Below are 25400 nucleotides of genomic sequence, written 5' to 3'. Positions count from 1 at the left end.
CTTGTTTGAGAGAATAACAGTTTGCCCCAAAGAGGCTGCCTGTGCCAGAGCCAAATGTCACTTTAACAATTGGTTCCCTGCTGTTTGCCAGTTGGCTGTGCTCTCCCATGGCTCCAGATCCGTTTTTTGTTTGTTTCAGCTCTGGCAGGTCAGAGGTTAAACAGAACACTGATTTCGTCCCACAATATTGACAGCAGGTAAATATAGACAGGATTGATGCTTGATCAGCATGAAGTCCATGCTGAAGAAGTAGTGGTATCTTTTCAGAATAAATATGCTTACTTTAAGATTTACATCTGCCTACTTGAGTCTTCTTTGATTCTGGATCGTATCTCCTTGAAAAAGGAGCTCTCCTTTTGCTTGATCCATTTTTCTTTCAGCAGGCAGCATTAGAAATTAGCCATATGTCTGTGAAAAATAGAAATATTTTAGAATAATGCATATCCTATTTAAATTTTTACCTCTCCTTTTCTTTTAAAAAGGATCAGGGCTATGCAATCTGTACCCTAACATCTTCCTGAATATTATACTTTCAAGATCTGAGATAAATTACAAAGCAATTAAATTTTGCAATAAATGTATTTTCCTTTATCTTTTTTCTTGTCAGTGCAATGCTTTTTTCCTTTATCTTTTCTCTATCCAAATATAGTCATCATGGTGGTGTTCCACATAAAGTTGTTGGGTGCGGAGCCTTTGTTTAGCATGCTCTTAATGTTGTGACTAAGATCTGAATGGTTTGAACAATTGGTTTCATATATTTCACAATCAGAACTTTTAGGAAATATGTTGGTGTTTTTGTAGGAAGTTTACTTGCTTCCATTGTTATCTCCCAGATTAATGTTTTTTCATGGGGACGGGGAGCAAAAAGAATGAGTGAAACAGCCAAAAGATGTATATTTTATTTATTTATTTATATTTCTTCTAAGCATGTGAATGTTTTTCCATATCACCCAACAAAGTAAAAAAATATAGTTCTTTTACTAGACTACCAGGTTTGAAGTGAATGAAAACAAGTTAAAACAAAGTATATCTATCTATACCCATAACAAAGTATATCTTTCCCAGAAAATATAATAATGCAATTCCCAGAGTAACTTCAGTTGCTGAATACCATCTTAAATAGAAAAGCCTTATATCAGTTTTAGTAGATAGTCATCAGCATGACCAATGGATTTTGACTTGTTTAAATTATGTTGGTTTCCTATGGAACTCAGTTTCTAATGGCTGTATTTTCATGTCACGGTGTTGAAATGATTTGCTGTTCCCTTCAAAAAAAATTCTTAGTCTAGGTTACACATTGTAGTTATTTGTTTTTCTGTCTCTGAGTGGCTTTTTGTCTGCAGCTGAAGAAGATGTTTCCCTTTAGAAACCGTTCCCTTTGAAGTGCCATCCTTTTGGTGATTGACACCATCACAGGGAAATTAGCATGTTAAAGGAAGTAGATCAATACCTTGTCTTCCTTTCCACTTCCCATCTCTCCAAGGCAAGAGAATATTGCCCAGCATTAGAAGTGTCTGCAGAGAAAGCATGAATAACAGGAATACATCTTGGTCAACCTGAGGTTGCCTGATCCACTTCTCAGACTCAAGTATAGTCATTTGCAAATGAATTCAGGAGAATCCACAGGTTTAGGCAGTTCATGTAATTATGGAGAGGATTAGAAGGCAAGTGTAGGGAGACACCGGAGATCAATACAAGGGCAGAAGTTGAATGAACTTCTTAGATGTTGGAGCACTCAATTTTGTAACATTTAGCATGAGTATGTAAGAGATTTCTCTGAGCTTCTCTTACAGGCATGTAGATATAACCTCTCCCCACCCCCAGTCATTTTATAAAATGTTCAGACAGCAGGATGGATAAATTAACTGCAGTTCTGCAGTACTGTTAGAGAAGTCTTGTTAATTGAGAACAGCTAGAGTTTCCTAATTGTTTTCATTAATACTGCTTTTTTCCACATTTTTATAAAATGTGGTTTTGATAGGACCACTTAGATCAAGTGACAAGTAACATCAAGAGTCTGTGTTGTATTATAGTTTTCACTAGGTGGCTTAGGGCCAGTTAGTCCATCTTAGTCTATTTATTTCACATGATTATTGCTGTGGGGATAAAATTAGGCAGTTCTCCCCCTCCCCATATGTATATTACTTTTCATTTCCAGAGAAAAGGCAAGCTTTAATGGAATAAGAAATAAAGCATCATCAATGCTTATAACTGTTTTATTTCATTTTAACTTTATTTGCTGCCCGGAGATGCTTGTTGAGATTGGTGGCCATATGCATTGGATAAATAAATAAATAAAATGTGAATTTACTGCATTACACCTTTAAGAACATGGAGGATTTCATAGTATAATGGTGAACTTATGGAAGAGTTTTGTGATTCTGTGAAAGTTCCCTGACAAAATAATTTTCATTTTCTGATTATTAATATGGCACAAGTTTGTTTTTAGAGAATTCTGACCTTGAGTGCTGCATTGGCTGTAGACAATAAAGTAGAGAAAGATACAGGTTACTTAGATTTGCTGTTTTTACATTCCCATCTGTCAAGCATAGCTAACATTAAGTAACAGAATTGGGATTCTTTGCATAAATATATTGAGGATGAATAGTATTCCTCAGCTGGCAGGGACCTTTTATTCCCCAACTATTGTGGTATTTTAATTGGGAAATCTGTTTGACTGATAGTTATATTTGGATGTAATTTACCTGAAGTGGAAGTATTTTTTCTTCAGAAATATATCCTTACTTGTCTTATTTCTGCTACAATTAAATAGTTTTTCACAGAAATAAACATATGTCCACCTGGTTGTAATAATGTGGGATGAAAAAGAAATCTAGTCCTGATGAGAGGGAAATAAAGTAGAGAAAGATACAGGTTTCTTACTTTTAAAATCCAATTCAGCTTACAGATATGAAATAAGTCAATAGTTATTCGCTTATATCCCATTGCAATATTTTGGCAGCTAAAGGAACTTATAACTTATAGTGATCTATTAATTATAAATACACAGCAATCAGACCAGCTGATTATTTATTGCTGTACTAATATACCAATATTAATGTCATTACTATGTTAGTATTGTATTATATAGCATATTTTAATGTTAAATAACAATAATAATAAAATTTATAGCATATATTTCTGTTTCTTTCATCATTCAAGGCAGGTTATAACTATTAAAGAATTACAAGTGAGAGTAAACCCCATTTGGCTTTGGAGTATATCATAGTTCATAGTTAATGGTTATCATGAGAAGGCTTGCTAAAGATCTCACTTTTGCATAAAGTAAGAAGAATATGTTAGAAAGTAGATTTTTCCATAGATGAACACAGCCTATAGCCTCTTGACATTTTTAAAGCCAACAACAACATGACAATTTTCTCATAATAGTAGGCTCTGTTTTTCAAATGCTAATGGTCAGGTGTGTAATGAGAGAGGCAAAGCTTGGATAGTTAAATGTTGAGCCATCTAGGGCTTTAAAAACCCTATAACTTGCAAGCAATTTACAACTAATGTAGGTCTTTCAATAGAAGGATGATATGATCTTCAGTGTTACAACCTTCCTGCCATATGTACTACATATAACTTCTAGACACTTAGCCTCACAGAAAGCACATTGCATACTTAAAGTATAATATAATCAAGTTATAGATAACCAGTACCAAATCTGATTGGCTTAGGAAGAGTTGTAGCAAGTGCACTAGACTGAGTGAAAGTATTCCTTCACACAGTTATACAGTATATGCAAATCCAGAGACAGTTGATATGTAAGGAAAAATCTGGGAAAGAACCCTATTCAAAACAGGCTGAATCACAGTCCTAAACTCCAGTTTGTTATTTATCAATAGCAGCTCTCTTTTGTTTTGATTTAAATTCAGCTGGTTTCCTTTTAGTACCATTCAAGGGAACTTATTGTTTCTTGTAGTTTAACTCCAAATTTCCAATGATCTCCCCCCAAAATTTCATGAACATGTTCAGTATCGCCTACTCTCTTCTTACTTTATGCAAAAGTGAGATCCTTTAGCAAGCCTTCTCATGATAAGACATGATGGTTCCCATTACACCAAACTCAACTTTCTGTTCTACTACAATCCAGCAAAAAAGACCACTGAGACAAACATGGCAGTTTAAAAGCATATCATGATCTGTGACCTTGAAAGCTGATAATATTTCCAGGAGAATTAGTAGGTGTGTACTGAGGCATTCTAGTGTCCAGCACAGATTTGTCCAAAAATAGAATTATCCTGAGATAAGATGGACAGCCTATAAAATAAATAAATATAAATATATAAATTTAAATTTCATATTCTGGCCACAAATATAATTGAAATCAGATCATGTAATCAGTATAACTTGGATTCATCTGAGGCTACAAAAGTATTACACCTTCTCCAGAATTATCCAGGCTTACTGTCAAGAAAGAATATCTCCCTTAAAGTTCTTATAACTCTTTTCTTTAGGAAAACAGTTTTAAAATTGATAAGAGACAGTCATCATGGACCATAGATACATGACCTAATTCATTAATTTAATGGGGACAGGTCAGACTAAAGGAAGTGCATGGCCAGTTCATATAACTTCAAATATCTTCAAATCCTGAAGATCTACAAGCTAAAAAGGATCCAGCAGAATAATTAAAATTAAAATGGATCCTGCTGGCTGCAGTGAATGATATAAAGAGATCAAAATGAATTAAAATTTGTTCTGGCTCCAACCAATTCCTCCTTACCATTTGAAAAGTATAGAATCATATAATACAGTCATTTTGTTTGCACATAATGATATAGAGATTTAACACTTTTCAATGAGCCATTAAATGTATTTTGAGATGTGCTTCATCCCAAGCACATATTGATCCACGCTGAAAATTTCTCCATTTGTGTTTCAGGTTCCATTTTGTATATTTATTCTTCTTACAATAATTGAATCAATTAATTTGGTTTGCAGGAGAGAAAAGGTACTTGGAAGCAACAGTATCAGTTATCTTGACTGTTGTATAATTTAGAGATCTACAGATTATTTATAATATTTCTGAAAGATAATTCTTAAAGCTCCCAGTAATGATTCTGAGACTTTTCAGAATATCAGTGGAGTCAAATCATAACATCTATGTGCAAATTTGCACTCAAGAATTGAATAAATCCTTATTCTTGCCTCTAAGTAAAAATAGAAAAATATCTAATTATAACCCTGAAAGGTTGGAAAGTATTATTCATTATTTCCAACAAATAATTATACTGTGTAAAATAAGCAAAAGAAACCAGCATGGATGCATAAAGAACTATCTGACAAATTGAAAGACCAAAAGGACAAATATAAAAAGTGGAAAGAGGGGCAAAAAGCTAAGGCAGAATATCAGCAAATAGCCCTAGCCTGTAAAGATGAAGTGAGGAAAGCTAAGGCTCACAATGAACAAAGGCTAGCGACAAAAGTAAAAAATAACAAAAAAAGCTTCTTCCAACATGTTAAAAACAAGAAAAAAGTCAAGGAAACAATTGGCCCATTGCTGGGAGAAAGTGGCAAGAAGATGACAAGCAACAGGGAGAAAGCAGATCTACTTAACTCATATTTTGCATCTGTCTTTACACAAAAGGAAAAAAAACAATCCAACCTATCAAAAACAGTACCACAAGAAACATATTATATTCTGTGGGTTCCGTAATAATTGAGGCTCCACATATGTTCACACACAATGTTTATTTTTAACTCACAGAGACCAGCAACAACCAAGAACAGCGCGCCCGCTTTGACAGCCCTTTTATACTTGGCTGTCAAAGCGGAGCCAATCAGAACAGAACAAGAAACCATCTCACCACTAGGGGCCGCCACTGCTGGTGCAGGACATAACACTTCTTTCCCCCTAGCTTGCGCAATCGTAATCCTGGAGATACGCTGGGCGCTGCTTGATTCGGCTGGACTTTCGTGGCTCCATTGTAGCCATGGTCACTGGCTGGCCCAACTCCTGAGCCTCTTCTGTGGGGGACTTCTCTGGCCCGGGGACCCCTAGCCCTTCCACTGGCAGAGCAGACAGGGCTTTCTCTCGGTTATCAGGTACAGGGGCTGGGCGTCTTATTCCCTTGGAGCTTAGCTCCTCTGCCCGGGATGATTGGGTTGGGCTACCTCCTGGCTCTTCCTGAGTGCCCCACTCTGGCAGCTGCCAGTCCCCGACCTGACGCGGGCCCTGAGCTGGTCACAATGTCTGCGCCACTCTCTACCCTCACCCAACTCGACCCTGTATGAGCATGGGCCGGTGATTCCCACGATCTTTCCTGGGAACCATAGGGGGTGGCCGCTGTAATTCCGGGCGTACACCGCCTCCCCCAAATCAAATCTCCTGTTTGCCCCCATGGTGTCCAATGGCTGATTAGGTGAGTATTGGGGGTGCAATCTATCAAGTGTGGTCCTCAAACGCCTGCCCATGAGTAACTCTGCCGGGCTCTTATTCGTAAGTGGGCACGGCGTGGAATGCTGCCCCAGGAGGTACTCATCCAACCTCTTCTGCCAGCCCCCTGGGCCCGACCTGGCCAATGCCTCTTTCACTGACCGGACTGCTCGTTCTGCCCAGCCATTACTGGGAAACGGGGAAATGAGAGCATGGCGTATTCCTAGGCCCGCTAAGAACGACTCAAACTGGGCGGACATTAGCTGTGGCCCGTTGTCCGAGACCACAAGGTCGGGCAACCCATGGGTTACAAACAACTGTCGCAAAGTCCTAATGACGGCTTCTAAAGTGGTGGAATGCATTAGTGCGATTTCCACCCACTTCGAGAAAGCATCGACAACCACTAAGAATACTTGCCCCTGGTACGGCCCCTAGGCTCCTCCCACTTTCTAGGGGGAGACTTAGGCGGCAGCGGTCTTGTCTCCTGACACCGGTGACAGGCCGACACACAGGCCTCTATGTCTCTATCTAGTCCTGGCCACCACAGGTAGCTCCTACCCAGGGCCTTCATCCTAACAATGCCCGGGTGACCCCAGTGAAGTGTCCCTAGAATGGACTGTTGGAGGGGGGGTGGAACTACAACCCATGCCCCCAGAGGAGGCAACCCCGTTGGGTAGAGAGCTCGTGCTGCCTTCGCTTGTAAGGCTGCAGTTCAGGGCTGACAGGACCCTGGGGCCATCCACGGAGAACCCAATCAAGAACTTTTGAGATGACTCTGTCCGAGCCAGATATTCTAGCAATGTCACAAGCAGTAATGGGAAAGGAGGAACTGTCAATCAGAAAAACATGGGCCGCTAGAGCCGGGTCTTCCACCTTGGTTATCAATGGGCAACGGCTCAGTGCGTCATAATGGCCCAAATGTTTCCCAGGCCTATAGACCAGGGAATAGGAATAAGCCGCCAGGAACACCGACCATCTGGTCATTCTTGGTGATAGTACTTGCGGAGTCTGTCTGTCCCCGGCCAAAAGCCCCAACAACGGCTTGTGATCGGTAACAAGTTCAAATGGGCGACCGTAGAGATAGTCATGGAACCACTTGACCCCTGCAACCAACGCCAATGCTTCTTTATCCAACTGCGAGTAGTTGCGTTCCGCGGTGGCCAAGGTTCAAGAAAAGAATGCAATCGGGGCTTCTGACCCGTTGGGCAGCCAATGACTCAACACAGCACCGACCCCATATTGAGACGCATCGCAGGAGAGGACAAGTGGCAGGTTTTCGTTGAACTGTGTAAGAACTGCATTAGACACCAAGAGTTGCTTGACAGCCTGGAAAGCAGCAGCAGCATTCGCACTCCAAACCCAAGGGGACCTGCTATCCAACAGGCGGTGGAGAGGCTCTGCAACTGAAGACTTGTGTGGCAGAAAGATTGCATAAAAGTTTAAGAGCCCCAGGAATGCCTGTAACTCTGACTTGCTGCGGGGTGTCGGCGCATCAAGGATTGCCTTGGTCTTGGCCGTAGTGGGGTGTAAACCCGACCTATCCACTAGGAACCCTAGGAATTCTACCTGGGGCACAGCAACTACACACTTGCTTTTCTTAACTTTGAGCCCCACATCCCTAAACTTAACTAGCACCTGGCGTAGTCTGGACATCAGTTCCGGAGTGCTTGGTGCCGAAACCAACACGTCGTCGAAATACGGCACTACCCCAGGTATTCCGTGGAGTAGGCATTCCATGAGGCATTGGAACAACCCCGGGGCCACACTGACGCCAAATTGGAGGCGGCGGCACTTGAACGCCCCTTGGTGAGTGACAATTGTCTGTGCTGCTGCTGTGAACTCATCCACAGGCAATTGTGCTAAGTCAAGCCTCGCGAAGATGGATCCTTGCCCCAAGGAGTGTAGCAGATGCTGCACCACTGGCACTGGATATGCATGGGCTTGTAATGCTCGATTAATGGTTGCCCTATAGTCTGCGCAGATGCGGATTGAACCATCCGCCTTAATGGGAGTCACAATGGGGGTCTCCCATTGGGCATAATCTACTGGTTCTAAAACGCCCTGGGCAATGAGTTTGTCCAATTCTGCATCCACCCTAGGCTTCAGGGCAAATGGCACCCGGCAAGGTTTTAATCTGCGCGGCACCACCCTAGGGTCTAAGTTAAATGAAACAGGCATTCCGGTATATTTTCCCAACTGGCCATCGAACACAGTGGGAAATTCCCTGACCAGTGTATCCAGCTGACTAGCTCCAATCGAGTTAATACCCTGAATCGTCAAACCCAGGGCTTCGAACCAATTAAGCCCCAGAAGACTAGGCAATGAGCCATCTACAACTACCAGTGATAGGCGGCCTACAAATTTCTTGAATTGTACCCTGAATTTCCCACTACCCACAATGGGAATTGGCCATCCCTGATAGTCTTTTAATAACAGCGCACAAGGTTTCAGATGCTTCTTAGCGATAGTAGGCACCAGATGCTTTATCGTGCTCCAGGAGACAATGGAAGTTGCAGATCCGGTATCAACTTCCATCAGGCATGGCCGCCCTTCGATCAGGATGGAAATTCGGATTTTCTGCTGGACCGGTTCCTCAGATCACCACCTGACCCCTGTTCCTCCCACCTCATCACGGAAAATGGCATAGCAGTCATCCTGCGGCCTCCTGGATCTCAGGTGAGGTCGTCTTCCAAGAGAAGGGCCGGCTGACGGACCCTTTTGTGGAACCCTCTCAGGCTGGACCGATCGGCAAACCCGGGCAATATGGCCCCGTCAGCTGCAACGGCGGTAAATTGCGTCTTTGAAATTACAGGCGGCTCGCACATGATTTCCCCCACACCCAAAACAGCCAGTCAGAGGGACGCTATCTCCCGCATGAGTATTTGGTTTCTTAACCTCTTTAAGGCGATGGACAGCGTCTTCCTCCTCCTCCTCCTCATATAGTGGATCAGCTTCACTGAAATGAATTGTTGCTCCTTTCACTATCTGCGGGCTCTGCCCTCGAGGCATATCAGCTAATGAGAGGGTGGCCAGCTCTGAGGCACATGCCTCATCTAATGCCATCTGTAATGTGAGGTCCTGCTTAGCGATGAGACGCCGCTTGAGGCATTCATCCCGGACACTGCTGACGAGCCGGTCCAAAAGGTAATCATCCAGATCATCAAATTTGCAATGGCGCGCCACTTTCCGTAAAGCGGCTACATACTGGTTTATCGATTCCCCCTCAGCCTGATCCCTATGGTAAAACAGTTGCCGCCGGGCAATTCTGGAGGGTGCTGGGGCGTAATGTCTTTTTAGTTTAGCCATGAAGTCATCCCAAGTCCCTGCATGAATTGACTGGGGGGCCATCAATGTCATGGCTGCCTCGAACATTTCTGCCCCACAGAAACCCAGGAAATAAGCACGCTTCCTTTCACTAGATAGGTTTGTATACTCATTGGCAATAAAAAAGCATTCAAAATGGGCTACAAACGCCTCCCACGATTTGGTCGCTGGGTTAAAAGGCACAAAGTTCTGAGGCGATGCCATGGTTTGCTCTGTAGGACAGGGATCTGAATAGCTCTGAGGAGAAATTCACACTTTGGTTCGCTCAGCTGTCAAAGCGGGAGCCAATCAGAACAGAACAAGAAACCATCACCACCACTAGGGGCCACCACTGCCAGTGCAGGACATAACAAAACATATTAGAAACACAAGTTAAAATAGGGAAGAAAATGGTAAGTGAACACTTGTCTACCCTAGATGAGTTCAAATCACCAGGACCAGATGGATTACACCCCAAGGTTCTGAAGGAACTGGCAGATGTGATCTCAGAACCACTGAACTATATCTTTCAAAGATCCTGGAACACAGGGGAGCTGCCAGAGGACTGGAAAAGAGCTGATGTAGTTCCCATCTTCAAAAAAGGAAAAAAAAAAAACCCAGATCCAGGAAACTACAGACCTATCAGCCTGACCTCAATACCGGGGAAGATTCTGGAAAAGATAATCAAGCAACAAATCATCGAACACCTAGAAGCAAACAAAGTAATAACCAAAAGTCAACATGGTTTTGTCAAAAACAGATCATGCCAGACTAATCTTATTGCATTCTTTGACAAAGTGACAAAATTAGTAGACCAGAGGAATGCTGTCGATATAATTTACTTGGACTTCAGTAAAGCATTTGATAAAGTAGACCATAACCTACTACTAGATAAAGTAGAAAAATGTGGTTTAGACAGCACCACCACCAGATAGATTCGTAACTGGCTGACCAACCGCCTTCAACGTGTAGTCCTCAATGGAAGTACATCCACATGGAGGGAAATATGCAGTGGAGTACCCCAAGGCTCTGTTTTAGGCCCAGTACTCTTCAATATCTTCATAAATGACTTGGATGAGGGGATAGATGGGGAACTCATCAAATTTGCAGATGACACCAAGCTGGCAGGAATAGCCAACTCTCCAGAAGATAGGCTCAAGTTACAGAAAGATCTTGACTGACTTGAACATTGGGAGCTATCTAACAAAATGAAATTCAACAGTGAAAAAAGTAAGGTTCTACATTTAGGCAAAAAACCCCCCAAAATGCACAGGTACCATATATGTGGTACCTTGCTCAATAGTAGTACTGTGAGAGAGATCTTGGAGTCCTAGTGGATAACCATTTCGATATGAGCCAGTAGTGTACAGCAGCTGCTAAAAAAGCCAACACAGTTCTGGGCTGCATAAACAGAGGGATAGAATCAAGATCACGTGAAGTGTTAGTGCCACTTTATAATGCCTCGGTAAGGCCACACTTGGAATACTGCATTCAGTTTTGGTCACCACAATGTAAAAATGATATTGAGACTCTAGAAAGAGTGCAAAGAAGAGCAACAAAGATCATTAGGGGACTGGAGACTAAAACATATGAAGAACGGTTGCAGGAACTGGGTATGTCTAGTTTAATGAAAAGAAGGACTAGGGGAGACATGATAGCAATGTTCCAATATCTCAGGGGTTGCCACAAAGAAGAGGGAGTCGGGCTGTTCTCCAAAGCACCTGAGGGTAGAACAAGAAGCAATGGGTGAAAACTAATCAAGGAGAGAAGCAACTTAGAACTAAGGAGAAATTTCCTGACAGTTAGAACAATCAATAAGTGGAACAACTTGCCTGCAGAAGTTGTGAATGCTCCAACACTGGAAATGTTAAAGAAAATGTTGGATAACCATCTGTCTGAGATGGTGTAGGGTTTCCTGCCTGGGCAGGGGGTTGGACTAGAAGGCCTCCAAGGTCCCTTCCAACTCTGTTGTTATATTATATAAGCATAGGATGTTCTTGTGAAGAAAATGAAATAGTTAAAGACAGTGGTGGGATTCAACCGGTTCACACCACTTTGGCCGAACTGGTTGTTAAATTGCTGGCTGGCCCTGCCCCTCTTGTTCCTGCCCCTTCCAGAAGTTCCCACGTGCCCCGTTTTGGCTCCAAGGTAAGTGCAGATATGCCTACTAGGCCCAAAACGGGGTGTGGTTTGTGTGAGTGCTGCACAGTCCCCTGCAGCCCATTTTTGCTCCCAGGGGGCTGCAGGGAGGCCTGCAGGGGGCTGCAGGGAGGCCCTAAAATGGGGCATGGGAGGGGCGGTGCCCCCCCATGGTCTGTTTTTGCTCCCAGCAGGGTGCAGGAGGCTGAGTGCTGCCTGTCACACCATGGCCACCCCACCTTGGCCACGCCCATCCAGCCAGTCATTAGGGCAGAGAACTGGTTGTTAAATTATTTGAATCCCACCACTGGTTAAAGAGTTACATATTCATATAATTTATATATATTCTAATGATAGAATGAATATTGGATGGCCTATCAAAAAATATTTTGAATCCATCAGATTTATCTTACATACTCAAAGGATTCTATCTGTAGTTCTTAAAATATATGCTTAAGTAAAAATTCACTTAGAGAATTTCTTCAGAATTATTGTGTGAAGATAAACAAGGGAATCTAACCACAGTTCATAACCTAGTTCTTCTACATACTAAAATTATTGTTATGACTCAGTGGCATCAAGTCTGATTGATGTCAATTTATAGACCAACCAAACAGGATACCAAAATCTTATATGAATAAAATATAAGGTTCAGAGTGGACATTTCTGATCTAACTCTAAAACATAACATGTCCTCTGCATAGAGTTGTAACATCTGCTCTTTCTCCATAAAAGTTCAATTGATGTCTTCAGAATTTCTGATTATGTTTTCAAGCTCAGTTCAAATGAAGAGATAAAGAGGACATCCTTGGTATATATCCCAACTTAAAGTGAACCTAGGAGAGGGTATACTATTAAGGAATAACTTATGATTTATGACTTGGTTAAAACACATCAATTAAACGTACAAAACTTTGGGGTAAACCAAAATAAATAAAACTGTCTTCAAAATTTCTAAGAAAGATATCATATTTTCATAAGTTTGACAGCCTTATAGAAATCTATCTGGAGCTGGCAGTTAGAAGATGAGCTGTAATCAGTCAGGGAAGGTAGTTGTTAAAGTCTTAATCTCTATGTTTAAAGAAATACGTCTTTAAATAGAATAGAATAGAATAGAATAGAATTTTTATTGGCCAAGTGTGATTGGACACACAAGAAATTTGTCTTGGTGCATATGCTCTCAGTGTACATAAAAGAAAAGATACGTTCATCAAGGTACAACATTTACAACACAATTGATTGTCAATATATCAATATAAATCATAAGGATTGCCAGCAACAAGTTATAGTAATACAGTCATAAATGGAAAGAGATTGGTGATGGGATCTATGAGAAGATTAATAGTAGTGCAGATTCAGTAAATAGTTTGACAGTGTTGATGGAATTATTTGTTTAGCAGAGTGATGGCCTTTGGGAAAAAACTGTTCTTGTGTCTAGTTGTTGGTGTGCAGTGCTCTATAGCGTCGTTTTGAGGGTAGGAGTTGAAACAGTTTATGTCCAGGATGCGAGGGGTCTGTAAATATTTTCATGGCCCTCTTCTTGATTCGTGCAGTATACAGGTCCTCAATGGAAGGCAGGTTTCTGCAGTTCTAATTATCCTCTGAAGTCTGTGTTTTTCTTGTTGGGTTGCAGAACTGAACCAGACAGTTATAGAGGTGCAAATGACAGACTCAATAATTCCTCTGTAGAATTGGATCAGCAGCTCCTTGGGCAGTTTGAGCTTACTGAGTTGGCGCAGAAAGAACATTCTTTGCTGTCCTTTTTTAATGATGTTTTTGATGTTAGCTGTCCATTTTAGATCTTGCGATATAATAGAACCTAGAAATTTGAAGGTTTCTACTGTTGATACTGTGTTGTCTAGTATTGTGAGAGATGGAAGTATGGAAGGGTTTCTCCTAAAGTCTACCACCATTTCTATGGTTTTGAGTGTGTTCAGTTCCAGATTGTTTTGATTGCACCACAAGGCTAGTCGTTCGACCTCTCATCTATATGCCGATTCGTCATTGTCTCGAATGAGACCAATCACTGTTGTGTCATCTGCAAACTTCAGTAGCTTAACAGATGGATCATTGGAGATGCAGTCTTTGGTATACAGAGAGAAGAGAAGTGGGGAGAGCACACAGCCTTGGGGGGCCCCTGTGCTAATTGTACAGGTATTTGATGTGATCTTGCTTAGCTTCACCTGCTGCTTCCTGTTTGTTAGGAAGCTTGTGATCCACTTACAAGTCTGTTCCGGTACCTGTAGCTGGTTTAGCTTAGTTAGAAGAATGTCTGGAATGATGGTATTGAATGCTGAACTAAAGTCTACAAAAAGGACCCTTGCATAGGTCTTTGGAGACTCAAGATGCTGTAGGATGTAGTGCAGAGCCATATTAACAGCATCATCTGTTGATCTATTTGCTCGGTATGCAAATTGGAAGGGGTCTAACAGCGGATCCGTGATGGTTTTCAAGTAGGAAAGCACTAGCCTTTCAAAGGTTTTCATGACTACAGATGTTAGAGCAACTGGTCTGTAGTCATTCAGTTCCTTGATGGTGGGCTTCTTCGGCACTGGGATGATGGTAGAGCGTTTGAAGCAAGAAGGAACATAACACATCTCTAGTGATTTATTGAAAATATGGGTGAAGATGGGGGCCAATTGGTCAGCACAGACTTTTAAGCAAGAAGGAGTTATCTTGTCTGGGCCTGGAGCTTTTCCTGGCTTTTGTCTGTGAAATAGGTTCTGCACTTCTTTTTCTGTGATCACTAGGGGTTGTGAACCCAATGAAATGGGGTCAGTTGTAGGAGGCTTGGCTGTTGTTGGTGTGTCTGAGATGGGGGTTGTGGAGATAGGTGGCTGTAGTTTCCTTTCAAACCTGCAGTAAAACTCATTCAGGTCATCTGCCAGTTGTTGATTACCTTCAGCCTGGGAAGGAGGTTTGCCATAGCCGGTGATATTTTTAAGAGTTTTCCACATGTTTGCTGGTTCATTTGCTGAAAACTGATTCTTTAGCTTTTCGGAGTAGCTTCTTTTTGCTGCTCTGATCTCCCTTGTTAGTGCATTTCTGGCCTGATTGTACAGCATTTTATCACCTTTTCTGTAGAAATAAATAGAAATAGAATACAAGTAGATAGAATATAAATAGAATAAATAAAATAGAATGTAAATAGAATACAAGTAGGATTGTTGTGGGTTCAGGAATAACTATATTTATTTCATAACAGTTAAAAGGTAGGATTTATTTGAAAGAGCTTTGCCATATAGTAAGATGAAATACTATAAAGGGAGATAGAATAAGAGCTAAAAAACCCAGTTCACTGAAAACCATCAGGTTCCGGTCAGTAATTATTTTAAACAGGTTGCTTTCTACTGATTGCTCATCAGCTATGGTCTTGGCCAGAAACCTTAACTTAAGAAACTGATTAGGAATGTTATATGAGTGGGCTAAACGTTAATGTATTTAATAAGTCGTACCCATACAAATAGAAATAGGCAATACAATTTAATCCGCAAAATAAATAATGTAACATGAAAAAACTAGTAATTGAAGAATATAATTTGGATTTGTAAAGTTGCACTCCAGAAGGAATTTTAAATTTAATTTCAGTCATTTCCAACTATTATTTTTCTTCAATGCAGTTGGGTCAAATTTTCAGAGATTGCTTAAACAGGCCCTGCAGTTTTCTTAACAAGGATTTTCAGAAGTGGATTGCCATGGCCTCCTTCCTAAGGCTGAGGGAAAGTAACTAGCCTAAAGTCACCCAGCTAACTTTACACTTAAGTTGGGATTAGAACTCATGGTCACCCAGTTTTTAACCTGATATCTTAACTACTACATCAGACTGGCTTTATTATATCGTATACTTAATATAAAGGCATTCTTTCAGAGAATTTATGATTTGATTATGCATCCAAATAACAACTTCTCCAATAATTAGAGACTCACTAGTGCCACTTCAGCTAACAATTCAACTAGCAATTAAACTATTATCAGGATGATATTATTATGGGGTTCCAGAGAATGTTCATATTTATGTGATTATAATTATTTTGGCCAGAATTTCCTGCATATATCAAATTCCTGTGTGTACCCAATTCCCATGTGTGCCAAATTCCTGTGTGTACCAAATTCAGAACCCTACAAAGTGGTTATAAAAAATTGGATGCTGTAGACATAACCATAAAGAAAGTTCCAAATTGGGATAGTCTTTCCTGTAAAACTTTAATGGCAGTATTGAAAGACAACTACTGGTTAATAACATGCTCAAGAAGATACAGGATTACCATTCTGAATCTTTGGACATCAGAATTTCTAATGTCCCTTTAACAACTTTGCAAATATATATCTTTAAGAAATATTAACAGGGTAAGAATTATCTATTGAGCTAATTCCATATTCATATGAGAACATGAAATCCTTTATTCCAGTTCAGCATTCAGACCTCTCAAGATTAAGGCACCGGTGCTCATATAAGACCTGTCAAAAACAGCTCCCATTAGCCACCTCCTTCCCCCAAGAGTTTGACTCCTGGGTAGATGTCCCTAGCATTGCATTATCACATTCTTAAAACAAATGGATCAGTTGTGAAGGTTTATGTACTTGCTATAGCTTCTCTAATAAACCAATTTTTTTATTACTTTTCCAGGAGCATAATATATTAGTAGGATTTATATAATTTTCTTATACATGCAAATCCTTCACTGAAAAAAATAAAAATTTAAGTTTATTCATGTGCAATTTCAGATACTGTTGTGTCTGTTTTTAACACTTCTTTCTGAATTATGACATACTGATGACAAAATGTTTATGTAATCAGTAATGCTCATCAGATCTTTTCTGGGTAGTTGATCTGCTATGTTGACTATTTCTCAATACCGCTCTAAATTTATGTGCAGCTTGAAAAGCTGATAAAATATGTACAAATTACACCATCTATATTTTTAGATACATGGCTCAAAATAGCATGTAAGTAAATTTTCATGTTAACCTAGCCACTTGGAAGATGTCAGACTGTTAAATAATAGTAGGATGGGGTCTTTGTTAATTAATCTGGAAGAAACTGAAATGGTTTCTTATTTAAGAAGGAGATAGACATTTTTGTTTCCTGAGCATAGTTAAAATTTGTACATTGGACTAATACACATGTTGCATCACATTACTAGCTGCTAAAATAATTGTTTACTGTGTTATCTAAGATATGTAGTTTTGGGTTTTCATGTCTGTATGGTATGTTTATCAAAGAAAAAAATATTAAGGCATAGAAGAGGAAAAGAAAGATGGTTGCTATTTTTTCTAATATTAGCTGCCTACTAATCGGCTTCTTCCTTAAAGCCATCAATCACAAATGCATGTGATATTCAGTGAGAAAAATGGCTGAGATATAATCTACAAAGCTTTTAAACAGGGTGCTTTGTTTCACAAATTGTACATGGCTTTGTTTCTTTCAAGCCCAAAGCCTAAATAGCTTCTTAAAGTTCAAAGCGAGTACAGGGTCTTGCCTGGTCACTAGCAGATAATTCTTGTTCACCATAGGTGATCAGGCAAGCAGCTAATTGTAAACTTAAAATAAACCATTAGTTGCAATTCTTTCCTATGCTGTGAAAGGCATTAATGGTTTTATGAAGGTTATAAAACAGTTGATAATCTGTAATGTTCTTTGGAAAATCTCATTTCCGCATCTTGGATCCCAGAAGGCCTACAGGATTAAATATTATTGTAATCAGGTGGAATTCCAGCAGAGGTAAAAAAGAAGCCAAGGGCTTAGAAAAGGAGAAAAATACCTTTGCATGTATGAAGTAACAATGGGAGTGGCAGACTCCCTGTCACGGACAGATACTGAAGACATTTTCAAATAGAATGGATTTCAGAGAGAAAGGTGCTTTAATTAGAGGTTATGATATTTTCTTAAACCATATGATAGTAAATTCCTTTAATTCTTCAATTAAAAAAAGAATTGCAGCTTTAATACTACTGAAAATATATTGGGTCAGTCCTTTTGCAGCAAAACAAAAAGAGAAGAAAATTATTTATGCCATAGTCCTAAACACATCTGTTCAGAAACAAGTCCTATTACATACCATGGAATCTTTTGTCAGATGAATGCATATTTTGTAGGAGTTAGTGTACAGAATATACTAGAGAATAAAAATAAAGGTAAAGGTTCCCCTCACACACATATGCTAGTCATTCCTGACTCTAGGGGGTGGTGCTCATCTCTGTTTCAAAGCCGAAGAGCCAGCGCTGTCTGAAGATGTCTCCGTGCTCATGTAGTCGGCATGACTAAATGCCAAAGGCGCATGGAACGCTGTTACCTTCCCACAAAAGGTGGTCCCTATTTTTCTACTTGCATTTTTTACGTGCTTTCGAACTGCTAGGTTGGCAGAAGCTGGGACAAGTAATGGGAGCTCACCCTGTTCCACAGCACTCGGGATTCGAACCGCTGAACTGCTGACCTTTTGATTGACAAGCGCAGTGTCTTAGCCACTGAACTACCGCGTCCCTCTATACTAGGGAATGTTTGCATGTAAATACAAAGTTGAATGACATTTGGATGTCTTTTTTATTCCAATTAACCATTGTATCTTTTGTCTTTTCCCCTACATTTTCCCCACAAATTTTCTAATTATAATCATAAAATTTGTGAGATTCTGCTTGCTGATTGTAGCCTCAAGAAAGGTAAAATCTTTTATTCTGTTCAGTATATACTGATTGGTTCTTCTTGAAGTCCATGGTACCATTAGTACAGCTTCATCTGCAGCAGGGCTGTCAAACTTGCGGCCTGTAGGCCAGATGTATCATGCACTGGCCACGCCCATGCTCAGTTTAGCAAAGGGGGAAAAAGTCACAATACATCATATGATGATGCCGTGCAGATGCGAGTTTGACACCCCTGAATGACAGCTTCATAATTAACATGCATTTTTATTACTGCTCAGTCTTCAGCTTTCATGGTTGTATATTACTGACCATTGTTTTAACTACTCTAAAGTAGTAAAGATATTTAAGCAACCATTCTTGGAAATGTGATGCTGGTCTAAGAAGATCTTTAATCTGATATACAAAGCTTTCTTCTGTTGAATGACTCTTAACCAAGCAAGCAATTAAGTGAAAAAAAAAGTATGGCTAATATAAACAGTGTCTGAATGTATTGAGTTATTTTTTCTCTCTGCTTTAATCAATTGTTATATGCTAGCCCTGCTTTTGTTTACAGATGTAGAGGTCAGATAGATTAAAAAAGGAACGTTTAATTTTGTTATCCTCTATAAACTGGAACTCTTACGGAAAATAAAAGCCTGCAATATTATGTTAAGCCTTAATTTTAGTACAGTTATGTTTCTGAGAAACCCTGATATTTTATATGAGAATTCAGTTTCAAAAACAGCGACACACACATAGTACATGCATGCATACACACTCACATATATACAAAATGCATAGCTACATATTGAAGATAATATTTAGCAGCAAACGTTTCTATCCTTCCAAGAGTGAGCTGCTTATGTTTAATAAAGCTGCAGTCAAATGAATTGAGTACATATAAAGGACCACATGAAATGTGCCAAAATATGTTTTGATGAATTTGTAAACTTTTTATTGCCAATGCCAATGTCAATGCACATTTTCTGTAAAAATTAGTCACTAGATTGCTATAATAATGGAGATGTCATAAATTTAAACGCTATAATTGAACCCGAATACACTCTGGTATTCGTAAAAGGATCAAAACACTAATTCAACATATAATTCTCATTCCCTTTGCCAGCATAAACTCTTCTATTCTTTGAAATTCCAAGGATATTTTAATCATTTGTGCCATGAGACTCCTATCTAGTTAGCTTCTTACATGTATTGTAATCTGGAATTTTTATTATTATTATTTTGGAGAACACATTATTACTAGTACTACTGTTGCTACAGGGACATGGTGGTTCAGTGGCTAAGATTGCCGATCGAAAGGTTGGCAGTTCAGCGGTTTGAATCCCTAGTGCCGCAGAACGGGGTGAGCTCCCATTACTTGTCCCAGCTTCTGCCAACCTAGCAGTTCGAAAGCATGTAAAAAATGCAAGTAGAAAAATAGGGACCACCTTTTGTGGGAAGGTAACAGCGTTCCATGCACTTTCAGCATTTAGTCATGCTGACCTCATGACCATGGAGACATCTTTGGACAGCGCTGGCTCTTCTAATCTTAGAAACGGATAAGCACCGTACCTAGAGCCGGAAACGATTAGCACATATATACGGGGGAACCTTTTCCTTACTGTTACTACTACTATTATTGATGGTACGGTACATAATTTTACCTATAAATCTATCATTGTAAAGATGAAGAGTATCTTGAAAAAATATTGCTAAAAACTGTAATGATTATTTAAACTCTTATAGAAGATACCATATTACAATTTGCATTAATCAAAGAGAAGCTAGATTCAAAATCATATGGATATAAGAAAATTTGACAGCAGTTAAAAGCTTGCAAGGTTGATTCCATGGTGAAAAACAGAATGTTTTTTGTTTACAGTATAATCTTAGAACAAAATAAATCAGGAATTGAATCTTTGCTATCTTGTAAAGTAACTGTGATTGGTTTTTCAGTCCACTAATAATGCTGCATGGCCAGAAGCAGACTTCTATATTATCTTCTTATGCTGCATTGCATGTTCACAGACTCCAAGAAGTTATATCTTTGCTTTTGGCACTTAGCAGTTAATGTCCCAAGATGTCCCAGCAAGCAATTAAACATCAGTAGTTACATCTATATCTAGTAGTTAATTTTTTGAACATAAGACCTCTGATAAATACACAAAGTTTCTGTCCTAGCAAGAGCTTACAAATTCTTTTTGGATGTGAATATAATATATACTATGTAGAGCAGCTTCATTAATTTAAGTAAATATAAAAGTTTGCATATGCAAAACTTGGCAGCTAATCCTAATAACACAAAGATTTAGCATTTATTGCTAAATCCTGCAGAAACTGATATAAACATATTGGCATAAAACTGTTTATCATGAAGGCGCTGGGTATGGTTCCCTAAGTGGTAACACTCTGATTCTGGCTAACATCAATGAAACATTTATCATACTACATTTTTATTTTTGTCTTTACTATAGCAAATTGAGTATCCAAAATTTTTAGAAAGGCTTGGGATAACTACTGTTAATGATAGTGATGATCTCTTTAGGACAACAGCATGCAGCATCCACAACAGAGAGCTTTGTCAAATTAATGACAAAAATAATGACAAAAAACTCATTTGAGCCAGGGCTAACTCTTAGTGACCATGTGGATCTATATATCTTCTTGGCAACAATATGGAAGAAGTTTGTCATTACCTTCTTTAGTCATGTATTTTTAATTTTCCAGCAAAATTTTTAATGAAGACAAAATATAGAATTGTGAGAAAGCAGAAGTGCATATCTTACCCTAATATCTATGTAGTTATTGATTTTGTCATTTTGTCATTTCCATAAATAAAGTTACAGCAATAGGGAGCTATTGTTATGATTGGTTCCACAGTCAGCCAGACGGTTATACTAGATTTGGCATTTTTGTCCACTTATCGACTCCTTCCTAAGGACCTGAAATAGGCAGATGATGTTCAATGGTTTTAAAGGTAGAATCACAGGATGCAAGCTGTTCCAAGTAAAGCTGCCTTTTGCAATTGGCATGATGATTTTTGACAATGCTTATGATGTTCAAAGAGTTCTCTCCAGATGTTTTAGTATTGCACTCAAGACACCTATTAGGAGTGCTACTACCTTTCTTTCCTTTTCCAAATTTTTTTACTTCTATTTGCAGATCTTCATATTTTGTGATTTTTTTTCTCTAGTTCTTTCCTGTTGTCTCTCTTTATTTATTTTATTTATTTATTTATTTTGTCACACAGTATATATAAGCGTAAGCATGAAATAACTATACAATATATAAGCGTATATAAGTACTATTAGATATAACAAAAGGAAACAATAGGAAACAATAGGATAGGAACGAAAGGCACTCTTATGCTCTTATGCACGCCCCTTACAGACCTCTTAGGAATGGGGTGAGGACAATAGTAGACAGTTTTTGGTTGAAGCTTTGGGGATTTTGGGAAAAGACCACAGAGTCAGGTAGTGTATTCCAAGCATTAACAACTCTGTTACTGAAGTCATATTTTCTGCAATCAAGATTGGAGCGGTTCACATTAAGCTTAAATCTATTGTGTGCTCGTGTATTGTTGCAATTGAAGCTGAAGTAGTCTTCAACAGGAAGGACATTGTAATAGATGATTCTATGAGTTAAACTCAGATCATGTCGAAGACGGCGTAGTTCTAAATTTTTTAAACCCAGGATTTCAAGTCTGGTGGCATAAGGTATTTTGTTGTATTCAGAGGAGTGGAGAACTCTTCTTGTAAAATATTTCTGGACACCTTCAATTGTATTGATGTCAGAAATGTGGTATGGGTTCCAGACAGTCGAGCTGTATTTAACAATTGGTCTAGCAAATGTTTTATATGCTCTGATTAGTAGTGTAGTGTTTTTGGAAAAGAAGCTATGCAAGATTAGGTTTACAACTCTTAAAGCTTTTTTTGCGATGTAGTTGCAGTGGACTTTGGCACTTAGATCATTTGATATGAAAACTCCAAGGTCTTTAACAGGGTGGGGGTCATCTGTAAGGTAATGTCCATCAAGCTTGTACTTAGTGTTTAGGTTCTTTTTTCCAATATGTAAGACTGAACATTTGCTGGTAGAGATTTGGAGTTGCCAAGTTTTAGACCATTCAGATACAAAGTCAAGGTCTTTTTGGAGAGTAGCTGTATTGTTGGTGGTGTTAAATAGTTTGACATCGTCAGCAAAGAGAAAACAATTATTTGTAATTTAGTCACAGAGATCATTAATGTATAATATGAAGAGTGTTGGTCCAAGAACGCTGCCTTGGGGAACGCCACTTTTGACAGGAACAGGATTTGATATAGCATTGCCAATTTTGACCACTTGTTGTCTGTTTCACAGGAAAGTTGTTATCCAATTGTGGAGGGGTCCTGAGATACCGTGGGATTTTAGTTTTTGGAGAAGTTTATCATGTACTACTGAGTCAAAAGCTTTACAGAAGTCTATGTAGATTGCATCTATTGCTTTGCCCTGATCAAGATTAGTAGTCCATATGTTTTTGCAGTGGAGAAGTTGTAAGTTACATGATAATTTTTTTCTGAAACCAAATTGTTTATTAGAGAGTAGGTTGTTTGTTTCTAGGTGGAGGGTAATGGATTGGTTGATGATAGATTCCATTACTTTGCAGGTGACACAGCATAGAGAGATTGGTCTGTAATTTTCAACTAGGCTGGGGTCGCCTTTTTTGAAGACAGGGATGACCGTGGCTAGTGACCAAAGTTTGGGAAGGGAACTGGTCATGAAAGCTTTTTCAAAGATTATACTTAAGGGTTCTGCTATATTAGTGGAAAGCTTTTTTAAGAAGTGCACATAATCCATCAGGTCCAATAGATAGGGATGCACATAATCCATCAGGTCCAATAGATAGGGATGGTTTTAGTTTGCAAAGAGCTTTTCCAACATTATCTTCTGTGAAATCTATATGTGTTAGGTCGTTGTACTCATTGTACAATTAATTAATTAATTAATTTATTCATATTTTTATACCGCCCTTCTCCGAAAACTCAGGGCGGTGTACAGCCAATAAAACGACAAGAATCATAATAAATTAAAATGCAATATCAAATTTAAAAAACTGATTCAATCGCTATATACTTAAAATATTAGCTAAAATTTATCAAAACTAAAACCTTAGTAAAACCCTATTAAAACCCACTAAAACCCCCATACTAAAATCAATCAGGCCAGCCTCGCTTGGTGAAAAAAGAAAGTCTTGAGCTCGCGTTTAAAGGTCCGGAGATCAGGGAGGAGACGGAGTCCCACTGGCAGCTCATTCCATAGAGCCGGGGCCACCACAGAGAACGCCCTTTCTCTGGGGGCCGCCAGCTGACATTGATTAGCCGACGGCACCTTAAGAAGACCCTCCCTGTGGGCGCGCACTGGACGTACCAGACAGTGGGAGATAACTGTCGGCAGCAGGTGGTCCCGTGAATATCCCGGTCCAATGCCATGGAGTGCTTTAAAGGTGATAACCAACACCTTGAAGCGCACCCGGAAGACCACCGGCAACCAATGCAGCCTGCACAGGAGAAGTGTTACATGGGAGCTGCGAGGAGCTCCCTCAATCCCCCGCGCGGCTGCATTCTGCACCAGTTGGAGCCTCCGGGTGCTCCTCAAGGGGAGTCCCATGTAGAGAGCATTGCAGTAATCCAGACGGGAAGTGACGAGGGCATGAGTGACCATGCATAACGCGTCCCGGTCCAGGAAAGGCGCAATTGGCGAATCAGGCGAACCTGATGAAAAGCTCCCCTGGCGACAGCTGTCAAATGGTCTTCTAAAGACAGCCGTGCATCCAGGAGAACACCTAAATTGCGCACCGATTCCCTGGGGGCTAACGATTCGCCCCCCACAGTCAGCAATGGGGTAAGCTGACTGTGCCGGAACGCCGGCATCCACAGCCACTCCATCTTGGATGGGTTGAGTCGGAGCCTGTTCATCCCCATCCAGACCCGAACAGCCTCAAGACACCGAGTCATCACATCGACGGCTTCGTTGGGGTGGTTCGGGGTGGAGATGTACAATTGAGTATCGTCAGCATACAGCTGACAGCTCACCCCGAAACCACGGATGATCTCTCCCAGCGGCTTCATATAGATGTTGAACAAGAGGGATGAGAGATTTGACCCCTGCGGCACCCCACAAGAGAGTTGCCTAGGGTTCGATCTCTGCCCCCCTATCAACACCATCTGTGAGTGGTCGGAGAGGTAGGAGGAGAACCACCGTAAAACGGTGCCTCCCACCCCCAAGCCCTCCAACCACTGCAGCAAGATACCATGGTCGATGGTATCGAACGTCGCTGATAGATCTAACAGGACAAGAACAGAGGAACAATCCCTGTCCCGTGCCCTCCAGAGATCATCAACCAACGCGACCAAAGCCGCCTCTGTGCTGTACCCAGGCCTGAAGCCGGACTGGCACGGGTCTAGATAAACAGTTTCCTCCAGGTACTGGGGGAGTTGCCAAGCCTTCGCCAGAAAGGGAAGATTGGAGACTGGATGATAATTAGCCAAAATAGCTGGGTCCAGGGAAGGCTTCTTAAGGAGGGGCCTCACAACTGCCTCTTTCAAGGCGGCTAGGAAGACTCCCTCCCTCAGAGAAGCGCTGATAATTCCCTGGAGCCAGCCTCGTGTAACCTCCTGAGTGGCCAGTACCAACCAGGAGGGACACGGGTCCAATAAACATGTGGTGGCATTCAACCTCCCCAGTATCCTGTCCATGTCATCGGGAGTCACAGGGTCAAACTCAGCCCAAACAATGTTCTCAAGACGTACTCGTGTCATCCCGTCCGGATCTACCCAATCTGTGTCCAACCCATCCCGGATCTGAGCGATTTTATCGTGCAGATAACTTCCAAATTCCTCAGCCGGACCCAATTGGGGAATGTTGGGTATAAGCCATTGCTGTTAACAAACACTGAGCCAAAGAATGTGTTAAAGAGGTTTTC

The 25400-nt window shown here is 40.3% G+C and overlaps 1 protein-coding gene and 1 long non-coding RNA gene across 2 annotated transcripts in view; one reads left to right on the top strand and one right to left on the bottom strand.

Moving 5' to 3' along the window:
• The window catches only part of EPHA4 (EPH receptor A4), a 182043-nt gene that overhangs the window by 12704 nt on the left and 143939 nt on the right, over nt 1-25400 (top strand). The gene's annotated exons all lie outside the window — the stretch shown is intronic.
• LOC131200811 (uncharacterized) overlaps nt 12-25400 on the bottom strand; it is a 31046-nt gene continuing 5657 nt past the window's right edge. Inside the window, exon 3 of the long non-coding RNA XR_009155706.1 lies at nt 12-408. This is a non-coding gene — a long non-coding RNA (uncharacterized LOC131200811). The remainder of the gene's footprint in view (nt 409-25400) is intronic.

The sequence above is a fragment of the Ahaetulla prasina genome, chromosome 6 (assembly GCF_028640845.1).
Source record: "Ahaetulla prasina isolate Xishuangbanna chromosome 6, ASM2864084v1, whole genome shotgun sequence".
NCBI classification, from domain to species: Eukaryota; Metazoa; Chordata; class Lepidosauria; order Squamata; family Colubridae; genus Ahaetulla; species Ahaetulla prasina.
Note: the sequence above shows the minus strand (reverse complement) of the source record. Positions and strands in the feature narration are given on the sequence as shown.